The sequence below is a fragment of the Felis catus genome, chromosome X, assembly GCF_018350175.1.
Source record: "Felis catus isolate Fca126 chromosome X, F.catus_Fca126_mat1.0, whole genome shotgun sequence".
Lineage (NCBI taxonomy): Eukaryota > Metazoa > Chordata > Mammalia > Carnivora > Felidae > Felis > Felis catus.
Window position 1 is genome coordinate 97,326,557 of NC_058386.1, and position 11,784 is coordinate 97,338,340.

The following is an 11,784-nucleotide window of genomic DNA, read 5'->3' on the forward strand; positions in this document are numbered from 1 at the left end:
TACCAGAGCTGAGGGATACACACCAGTGCAGGCCAGTGGGAACGGTAGGAGAGGCAACCACGGAGTTGGGTTCGTTAATAGAGACCAAAGCAACAAGGATTAGGCAGCTGGGTTTAACTGCCCGAAGCCAGGAGGCTACGGTAACCATACTGGCTGGCAAGGGCCGAGGGGCAGCCAAGGGGGCTTGCCCCTCATGGAGTCAAGAAGATTAAGAGAGTATGGTGTCCCCAGGGGCAAATAGATGGACAGCCAACAAGGATATTGTTTAATTATATCATTGTTTTTTTAAAGCAGCAATAGAGGGGCGCCTGAGCGTCCGACTTTAGCTCAGGTCATGATCTTGCGGTCCGTGAGTTCGAGCCCCGCGTCAGGCTCTGTGCTGACAGCCTGGAGCCTGCTTCGGATTCTGTGTCTCCCTCTCTCTCGGCCCCTCCCCTGCTCACATCCTGTCTCTCTCTCAAGAATAAATAAAGATGAAAAAAATTTTTTTTACGAAGCAGCAAGAGGAAAGAGGCTGAGGGTAACACCGTGAAAATCCTAGAAGAGAGCACCGGCAGGGATATTTCTGACACTGGCCCTAACAACATTTTTCTTTTTTTTTTTTTTATGTTTATTTATTTACTTTGAGAGACAGAGAGAGACAGCGAGCAGGGGACGGGCAGAGAGAGAGAGAGGAGAGAGATAATTCCAAGCAGGCTCTGAGCTGGGAGCACAGAGCCCGATGCAGGGGCTTGAACTGACTAACCGTGAGATCATGACCCGAGCTGAAATCAAGAGTCGGATGCTCAACCAACTGAGACACCCAGGTGCCCCGGACTCTTAACTATAGAGAACGAACTAATGGTTACCAGAGGGGAGGTGGGTGGGGGATGGGTGAAATAGGTGATGGGGATTAAAGAGGGCAGTTGCCGTGATAAGCGCCAGGTGATGTATGGAATTGTTGGATCCCTATATCGTACACCTGAAACTAATACAACCCTGCATCTTAACTAATTGCAATTTAAACAAAAACTGGAAAGAACAAAAACAAAATTTAACTTCATCCAGAAACACCCTTAGGAACACTCGGAAAACAAAAAAGAGGGGCACCTGACTGGCTGAGTGGGTGAAGCATGTGACTTTGGATCTCAGGGTTGTAGGTTCCAGCCCCACATTGGGGGTGGAGATTACTTAAAAATAAAATCTTCAGGGGTGCCTGGGTAGCCCAGTCAGCTGAGCACCTGACTCTTGGTTTTAGCTCGGGCCCTAAACTCATGGTCGTAAGATCGAGCCCCGAGTCGGACTCCCATGCTGAGCGTGGAGCCTGCTTAAGATTCTCTCTCTCTCTCTCTCTCTCTCTCTCTCTCTCTCTCTCTCTCTCCCTGTCCCTCTCCCCGACTCGCTTCTCACTCTCTCCCAAAAACATCCACTATTATAACTGGAGATTGTCTCCAACACACCCTTTGGTTGGCAATTGATAGATGGAGTGGACAGAAAATCAGTACGAGTCTAGAATGCATATTGGAGAACAGAAAGGTGAGGACCGACAGTCGCAAGCCCGGAGAGCAGCTGCGGAGAGGTGTGGTGCTTCTCACTCACCTCTTCTTCTCTGTCTCTCCTCAGGGAGAGAAGCCCACGGGAGCACTGAACAGGCTCAGAGAAGGGGGTCCCCGCGGCGCCAAGGGTGGACCCCGACGGCAATGGAGGTGCACGCTCGATCTCCCTTCGGGAAAGAATTTGCCACGTGTCTCTGAGGAGCGCGGTTAGCCCACAGCCTCCCACCGCAGCACCTTGGGAGATCAGCTGCAGCACCCTCAACAAGGCCATGTTTTCTTTGGGAAGAGTCTAGCCAATGACCAAGCGCAGCAGCAGTACGAGGGCCTAGCCCCTTCGGCCCAACACGGGACTCTTCTAGCAGGAAGTCTTTCCTCCGGAGCTCCCCACTGGGTTGGCCAAAACTTGGTCACATCTGCCTGGCAGTCTAAGGCAATTCTGCCCGCTACCCGTCCTTCCCCTCCCTTTCACGAGCGTCAGAGCTGCGTGATGATGTAAGGGCTTTCCCCGCCCACTCTTGTACCTTTCACTGGCATCGTCCCCAGTCAACGGCTTGCATTCCCAGCTCCATATTAGCATCTGCTTCCTGGAGGACCCAAATTGGCACAATTAGCCACTCACCACTGCCATCCACTTTGGAGAGATTCTGCAAAAGACCCTTAATCAAGCATTTCAAGAGTCTCTTCATTATAATCAAAATGTTGGCAGCAGGCTTCTCTGTCGAATTCAAAACCAGGTAATTCCGACCACGAAAACCATTGAATACCCCAAACTCCACAATCTCCATCAAGGCGTATACGTGTTACAGCTACAGTTTTTGCGACCGTGTCGTTGGGTTTCTCGTGCACTGATGAAGCCTGTCATGAATTTGGGTTGTTCCAAGTCAATCCTACTCGTGCTTATGATCGTTCGGATTGAAGATGTCCCCCCCCCCCCCCGCCGCGCCCAGAAAGACACAGATTTTTTGTAAAGTTCAAATAGTCAGGTGATGACTTCTCCTCGTGAAGACCAGCGCAAAAGTAGTTATTTATAGTCCTTGCCCATCTCTTCATAAAGCTGAGGGGAAAAATTGTTGACATAACTGGCAAGTATTAAGCGCTTCTCTCCTATCTTCGTTGCAACTCAGGCGGAGAGGGCTTCTCTGTGGACGACCATGGGGAGACATGTTCGTCAGGGTAGATGAGACTCTGCTGTGGTAACAGATCCACCCCCAAAATGTCAGTGGCTTAACACAAAGGCGGATTTCTCACTCGCACAAAGTCCCACGAGATGGTTCCAGTCTGAACAACTCTCCCAGGTAGGTTTCCTCAAAGCGGTAGGCTCGAGGGTCCAGGTTCCTTGAATTGCACGAAGCCCTTTTAGAGTCCATCGCTTAATGGCACTTATCAATCCCGTCGGCATTCCACTGCCTGAAACAAAACCACATGGCTTCACTTGGCTAAAAGGAAAGTCGGGAAATACGAGTACACAGGTGTTGGCGTAGTCTCGGCCATAACAGACTTTGCTTTTGGCGTAACCGCTTGAATATATGGAACGAGCCCTCAAGTTGGATTTACCATAGCTTGAACGTGCTTCATCCTTTATCTTGACACATCACCTTCAGCCTAAATTATTCTCACGATGGGGCGCCTGGGTGGCGCAGTCGGTTAAGCGTCCGACTTCAGCTCAGGTCACGATCTCGCGATCCGTGAGTTCGAGCCCCGCGTCAGGCTCTGGGCTGATGGCTCGGAGCCTGGAGCCTGTTTCTGATTCTGTGTGTGTCTCTCTCTCTGCCCCTCCCCCGTTCATGCTCTGTCTCTCTCTGTCCCAAAAATAAATAAACGTTGAAAAAAAAAATTTAGAAAAAAAAAAAAAGTTTATAAATTATTCTCACGAAATCATCAGTGAGCTTAAAGTCCTTCCCTATCTCAGTTACTTGCAGCACCACCCCCACCCAGTGAGTCAAGTCCAAACTTTAGACGTTCTTTCCTCTACACGGAAACAAAACACGAGAGAGCCAAGGAGCCCAGTGCGAGGGCGATTCCAGAAAAACTTCCATAAATATTACAGTCCAATAGGAAGGCGTATTCCCGCAATAAAGATGGGTCGGTAGCATTACCTGTAAAGAGTATCCTAATATTTCCCTAACTTCTCATTGTAGCGGAAAAGCGCACTAAGACTCCCCTAAAGGAAAGAGGGTGCCCTGAATATACAATGTGAGTATTCAGGTCCGCTTAGCCGTCATATTTCTCACAGTAAGTTAATAAACAGACATGCTAGGGGAGCCTGGGTGGCTCAGTTAAGTGTCCAACTCTTCATTTCAGCTCAGATCATGATCTCCAGGTGCTGACAGCCCAGGGCCTGCTGGGTATTCTCTCTCTCTCTCTCTCTCTCTCTCTCTCTCTCTCTGCCCCCTCCCCCACTCACGCATACTCTCTCTCACACATGCTCTCTCAAAATAAATAAACATTCTTAAAAAAACAGACACTCTGGGGCACCTGGGTGGCTCAGTCGGTTAAGCGTCCGACTTTGGCTCTGGCCATGATCTCGCGGTTCATGAGTTCCAGCCCTGTGTTGGGCTCTGTGCTGACAGCTCAGAGCCTGGAGCCTGCTTCGGATTCTGTGTCTCCCTCTCTCTCTGCTCATGCTGTGTGTGTGTCTCTCTCTCTCAAAAATAAACATAAAAAAAAAGACATTCTGATTTATATATCAGTATCTTAAAGTAGGATCATTCTAATATATATATATATTCAACAAATATTTATGTATATAATGTATAATGCATATATATAATGTATATATGTATATGTATATGTATATTATACATATACATATATTCAACAAATATTTATCGAGTGCCTACTAGCCTACTATGTTCCACAGCAGTGTTCTAAGTTCTAAAAATATGGAAGTACAGTTGACCCTTGAACAACACGGGTTTGAACTGCATGGGTCCACTTATATGCAGATTCTTTTCAATAAACACAGTACGGTACAGTAAATGTATTTTATCTTAGGATTTTCCTAATATTTTCTCTTCTCTAGCTTACTTTATTGTAAGAATACAGTATTTAATACACATAACATACAAAGTATGTGTTAGCCAACTGTTTCTGTTATTGGTAAGGCTTCTGGTCAATAGCAAGCTATTAGTATTTAAGTTTGGGGGGAGTAAAAAGTTGTATGTGGATTTCTGACTGCACAGGGGGTCCACACCCTTAACCCCACGTTGTTCAAGGGTCAAGTGTATACAAAACAGACAAAAACAGACTCCTCACGGAGTCTTCAGTCTAGCAGGCTAAAGAGAGGTTTTGTTTTTTTTTTAAGGAAAACATATGGTACAGCAGACAGTGATACATTCTATAGAGAAAAAGAAAGCAGGGAAGGGGGCAACGGTGGAAGCAGAAAGACCGGTTAGGAGGAAATTCCAATAACATAGGTGAGAGATGATACATTTTAAAGACAGGAGCACCTGGGGGTGCCTGGGTGGCTCGGTCAGCTAAGTGCCTGACTTTGTGGCTCAGGTCATGATCTCAAGGTTTGTGAGTTCAAGCCTCGCGTCGGGCTCAGTGCTAACAGCTCAGAGCCTCTCTCTCTCTCTCTCTCTCTCTCTCTCTCTCTCTCTCTGTCAAAAATAAATAAATAAACATTTTTTCAAAAAGAAAAAAAGAGGAGCGCCTGGATGGCTCAGTCAGTTGAAGCGTCCGACTTTGGCTCAGGTCATGATCTCATGGTCTGTGGGTTCGAGCCCCGTGTTGCATTCTGTGCTGACAGCTCAGAACCTGGAGCCTGCTTCAGATTCTGTGTCTCCCTCTCTCTGCCCCTCCCCTGCTCATGCTCCCTCCCTCTCTCTCTCTCTCTCTCTCAAAGAATAAATAAACATTAAAAACAACTTTTTTTTAAAAGAAAAAAAGATAGGGGCACCGGGCTGGCTCAGTCAGAACATGTGACTCTTGATCTCAGGGTTGTGAGTTCAAGCCCCATATTGGGCATGGAGCCTACTTTTAAAAAATTAAATATAATTTTTTAAAAAGATAAAACTGGGTGTCAGGCAGACTACAAGTGTTTTGGCCTGAGTTACCAAAAGAACGAAGTTTCCATTCACGAAGATGGGGAAGACCAGGGGTTTGGTTTGAGACACATTAGGTTTGAAATGCCCATTAGATGTCCAAGAGGAGCTGTTAAAGAGGCATCCGGGTATGAGAATCTGGAGTTCGGGGAGAATTCAAAGCTGGGGATACACATTTGAGAGCCGTCAGGACATAGATGGTACTTAAAGCCATTAGGCTAGATGAGATCCCCATGGAATTCGGTGTAAATAGAGAAGAGGTTCAAGGATTGAGCCTGGAGGACTTCAATATTTAGATAAGGAGAAACCAGGGGCGCCTGGGTGGCTCAGTGGATTAAGCCTCCAACTCTTGATCTCGGCTCAGGTCATGATCTCTCGGCTTGTGACTTTGAGCCCTGCACTGGGCCACGTGCTGATGGAGTGGAGCCTGTCTGGGATTCCGTGTCTCCTCTCTCCTCCTCCCCGGCTTGTGCTCTCGCTCGCGCTCTCTCTCTCTCTCTCTCTCTCTGTCTCTAAGTAAATAAAGAAACTTTAAAAAAACTTTTAAAGAAAGAGATAAGGAAGAAGCAGCAAAGGAGACTGAGGCGTGACCAACAGTTATCAAGAGTTGACTCACTGCACCAGTTCACTGCTGGGTACGCTCCTAGAGCGGAATTTCTGGATCCACAAAGCTAAGGCATAGATACCGGGGACCCCCACCAAGGTATTGCCGTCCTGTGAAGTCTGACTCAGTAGCCGGGCAGCCTTTCTCTTGGACTTCTTTTCAGCGCAACAAACCTCACGCAAATCCTAGGGAGAACAGCAGCACCATGCATGTCACACTTGCAGGGGGGGCTCGGCCCTGTGACCTCCCCCACGCCGACTAGGTCCTTGGGCCCGATCTTGGGGAACACCCAGAAGAGACGCTGGAAACCATTCCCAGTGCCCCAATAGCGAAGGGCCAACATGGCTCATTGTAGCCAGAAGGCAAGGGTGAGGGTGAGGGTGAGGGTGAGGGTGAAGTCAGGGTTAGGGGCTAGGTTAAGGTTAGAACTGCCAGGCTGTGATGGGCCAAGTCCCTCCAGCCTCGAACCTCTCCTCAGGACGTTCCCTCCACATCCCGCTGTAACTGAAACCTTGGCGGTCCGCTGACCCCTCTGAAAGACCAGGCTGTCTCTTCTCTGTCTCGGAGGCATTGAGATGCCTGAAAGGGTGCACGGAGTGGAGGGGGGGCTCCCCCTGCTCCCCAAGGCCTCCTCAGCTCTTGGCCAACGACCACTGCCGTGTGGGGAAGCACTTCACAAGCCCAGGCTGGAGCACTAGCGTGGGGCCTTGTATCTTGAGGGTCCACAGACCTCAAGACGCCATTGCCGGAAGCTGACAACCCAACCCTTCGTACAGGAAGGAGGAAAAGGCGTGTATAATTTTTATGAGGAATTAGGCCAGTGCTTCATTCTTCTGCTTTGTTTTCTTTTTTTTTTTTTTTTTTTGTAATGTTTTTATTTTTTAAAATTGACAGCCAAATTAGCATATAGGGCAGCCATGATTTCAGGAGCAGATTCCTTAGTGCCCCTGACCCGTTTAGCCCGTCCCCCCTCCCCCAACCCCTCCTGCAACCCTCAGTTTGTTCTCCGTATTTACGAGTCTCTTCTGATTTGTCCCCCTCCCTGTTTTTATGTTATTTTCGTTTCCTTTCCCTTATGTTCATCTGTTTTGTCTCTTAAGGTCCTCATATGAGTGAAGTCATAGGACTGTTGTCTTTCTCTGACTAATTTCCCTTCACATAATACCCTCCAGTTCCATCCACGTAGTTGCAAATGGCAAGATTTCCTTCTTTTTGATGGCCGAGTAATACTCCGTTGTATATATATACGCCACATCTGCTTTATCCATTCATCCATCGATGGACATTTGGGCTCTTTCCATACTTTGGCTATTGTCGATGGTGCTGCTATAAATATGGGGGTGCATGTGTCCCTTCGAAACAGCACCCCTGTATCCCGTGGATAAACGCCTAGTAGTGCGATAGCTGGGTCATAGGGTAGGTCTATTTTTAGTTTCTTGAGGAACGTCCGTACTGTTTTCCAGAGTGGCTGCACCAGCTTGCATTCCCAATTCTGTTTTGTTTTCTATTGAACTCAACATGGATCAGTGGTTACAACTGGGATTTTAAAGTTTAACAGCAGATGAAGATCAACCCCAGCAACACCAAAATACATATTCCCAAAGTTATTCATTGTAACATTGCTTTGTGTGTGTGTGTGTATTCATTTTTGAGAGAGACAGAGGGAGAGCAGGGGAGGGGCAGAGAGCGAGGGAGACACAGAATCCGAAGCAGGTTCCAGGCTCTGGAAGCTGTTAGCACAGAGCCTGATTTGGGGCTCAAACTCATGAACTGTAAGATAGTGACCTGAGCTGAAGTCAGACGCTTAACCGACTGAGCCACCGAGGCGCCCCTATAACAGTGTTTATAATTGCAAAATATTGCAATATAAGTGTGAAATGTCCATACTTGGGAGTGTGGTTGAATAAACAGATACATCTATACAATAGAATACTATGTGGCCATTAAAAAAAAGTGAGAAAGGGGCGCCTGGGTGGCGCAGTCGGTTAAGCGTCCGACTTCAGCCAGGTCACGATCTCGCGGTCCATGAGTTCGAGCCCCGCGTCGGGCTCTGGGCTGATGGCTCAGAGCCTGGAGCCTGTTTCCGATTCTGTGTCTCCCTCTCTCTCTGCCCCTCCCCCGTTCATGCTCTGTCTCTCTCTGTCCCAAAAATAAATAAACATTGAAAAAAATTAAAAAAAAAAGTGAGAAAAATGTCTATGAACTGAGTCGGAGTGACTCCTTAGATATCGTGTCCAGTGTAAAAAGCCAAGTGCCAAAGGCTGCATCCACAGAATGCTACCTTTTATGTAACAAAAGGAGATACTTTCTTTTTTTACTTTTTTTAATGTTTATTTATTTTTGAGAGAGAGACAGAGCGCGAGCAGGGCAGCGGCAGAGAGAGAGGGAGACACGGAATCCGAAGCAGGCTCCAGGCTCCAAGCTGTCAGCCCAGAGCCCGACGCGGGGCTCGAACTCACAAACTGTGAGATACGACCTGAGCCCAAGTCGGACGCTCAACCGACTGAGCCACGCAGGTGCCGCTAAAGGAGATATTTTCAGACCAATGCCTGTACAGAAATGTTCATGGCTGCTTTATTCATAATAGCCCCAAACTGCAATCAGCCCAAATGTCCACCAATGGATAAGTGGGTAAACCCTGTGGTGGGGCCGCACAACGGAAAACACGACTCAGCAATAAAAAGAACAAAGTACCGAGGAACACCAGAACAGGGATGGATCTCAGAAGCATCAGGGCCAGTGGAAGAAGCCCGTCTCGAAAGGTTACCGGCTGGACGCTTCCATGTATGTGACATGCTCAAAAGGCAAAACTAGAAGGCCAGAGAAAAGATGGGCGGCCGCCCAGGACTGGGAATCGGGGAGGCCCTGACGGGAAAGGGGCAGCGTAGGAGCATCGCGGGGGCAGAGGGGCAGTGGCTCGGTCGGTTAAGCATCAGACTCTGGGTTTCAGCTCAGGTCACGATCTCAAGGGTTCTCTGCAAACCTTGTAGGATCAAACACTCCCCCTCGCGACCTGTGGGAGGAGTGCCCCCGAATGATTGGAAGCAGCCTCCAAGAGAGAGGACCCTGTCCCAGGTCCTAGACCGCCTCCCTCACAGAAAAGGAAAGGACCCTGTACCCTCAGGGCAGTTGCCGCCTCGGGGCCTGCCAGCTGTCCCACCTTAAGTGTACTGTCCCTAACAAAGCTGCTTTCTGCGTTCACTTTGGGCGCCCGGGCTCTAATCCCTTATTGTGTCCCTGCTAAGAGCACAATGCTTTTTGCACTGGGGCGCCTGGGTGGCTCGGTCCCTGAAGCGTCTAACTTCGGCCCCCGTCCCGAGCTCATGGCTCGTGAATCCGAGCCCTGCATTGGGCTCCCTGCTGTCAGCGCAGAGCCCGCTTTGGATCTTCTGCCCCTCGCCTGTTCTCTCTCTCTCTCTAAAAAACTTAAAAAAAAAAAAAATTAAAAACAGTGCGTTTTACGCCGACACAGTACTACAGATGTATCACTCTATCAACCTGGACCATCTCTCAGAGTTGTAACCTACCAGCAGCCAAGAAACTAAAAGTATCATGTGACTACCATAAAAAAAAAAAATTGAAATTTGGATTACTGTGGCCTGGTCACGGGAGCTAATTAAATTCCATGAGGTGACAGCATAGTTCCTGATATAGAGCAAGTATTCGTTAAATATTTGTGGAATGAATAAATGAGTGATTGAATGAATGAATGAAAACCTCACCTAGTTTTCACGCGAAGGCTTCCTGCGTCAAACATCATCGAAACTTCTGAAGCAGAGCTGATGGATGTCCAAGCATCGCTTAAAGTTAAATACCGCGTACCAAGGGATAAAAATGCCAAAGCCATGGAAGCCACATTTTATGGTGTTTGTATTTCACTGCGAAGGTTTTGTTTTTTTAATTTTCTTAATGTTTATTTATTTTTGAGAGAGAGAGAGAGACAGGATGTGAGCAGGGGAGGGTCACAGAAAGGGAGACACAGATTCCGAAGCAGGCTCCGGGCTCTGAGCTGTCAGCACGGAGCCCGCCGTGGGGCTCGAACCCACGAACAGGAAGATCACGACCTGAGTCGAAATCGGATCCTCAACTGACTGAGCCACCCAGGCGCCCCCTGAAGTCATTGTTGACACGTCTGCCAAAAAAATTGCCACGGAAGACAGGGTGACGGTGAGGACTGGGGCTAAAGCCAAGTGTCCCTGTCAAGTATCAGTTCACTTTAGAATTCCAGATGCGGCTATGAACGTAAAATGGCAAATATCCAATTCTGACCAGGCCGAATATCATCCAGTGCAAATTGAATCCACGGATCTTGTGAATTCAGCTAATCTTCTGCTATTTATCACACATGACCTAGAAACTTTCATGAAGACGTTGTGTTTCGTTCATCTTTGCCCAATCGTACGGTGGCAAAAGAGATTTCCTTCCTCCCTTCCTTTTTTTTTTTCCTGCCTGTAACTAACGATGGCAGAGTGACGTGCGTCAACCAGCGCTCCGGGCACGGCGGGGGACACAGCTGTGAACAAGCGACAAGATCCCTGCCCTCGTGAATCTTACACTTTGGTAGGTGAAAACACAGGCGACCAACCGAGAAAGAAAAGTGGCAGATCGGGACAGATGCTATAGGGAGAATTGGAAGGCGGCAAAATGTGGTAGAGTGAACAGGGCCTCCGTGGAATGGGTAGAAAGGCCAGCGCTCTGGGGCGCCTGGGTGGCTTGGTCGGTTAAGCGTCCGACTTCGGCTCAGGTCACGATCTCACGGTCCATGAGTTCGAGCCCTGCGTCGGGCTCTGTGCTGACGGCTCAGAGCCTGCAGCCTGTTTCAGATTCTGTGTCTCCCTCTCTCTCTGCCCCTCCCCCGTTCATCTCTGTCTCTCCCTGTCTCAAAAATAAATAAACGTTAAAAAAAAAAAAAAAAAAAAAAAAAAACGAAGAAAGGCCAGCGCTCTGGGAGGTAACAGTTTCGGCTGAGCTTTGAACGAGCCGAAGGAACCAGCTCCTCAAACGTCTGAGGAAAGAACTTTCCAGGCCGAGGGAGCAGCGGCGAGAGCACGTGGTTCTCAAAAGGAACGGTGCTGGCTTCTAGGGGGGCGTTTTGAAAATTGGGGGGGGGGCGCCTCAGCGATTGCGGTGCTCTACTGGCAATCAATGGGCAAAGGCCAGGCCTCTGCGATGCAGGGGAATGTCCTGCCTCCTTCATGACTTCCATAGATCCTACCAGACACTCGTGTTAATAATAATCATCCGAGTGGAGAGCTTAACTCTGCTCAACTCAAAGACGAACCGGCTTTTGCACGGTTTCCTGTGCATGAAATTTCCCAGGAATGCAACTAACACCTAAGTGGAAGGTAGGTCGTATTTTGTTGCATTCGGACCTTCACCAAGAGCCGGTCAACATTTTGAAACCGACCCCTCCTGAGGGTAAAGCCAATGTCACAGAAAACACTGTATCGAACGGGAATGCTTCAGAGGAAATTGATGGCGGATGAGAGCATTTTTTTAAGTGGTAGAGATTTTTTTGTTGTTAAATTGGCAAAAAGAGCGGGGGAGGGAAACACTACTGTGAGGAAGGAAAAATTACCTCTGCCCTCCAGGATCCTTC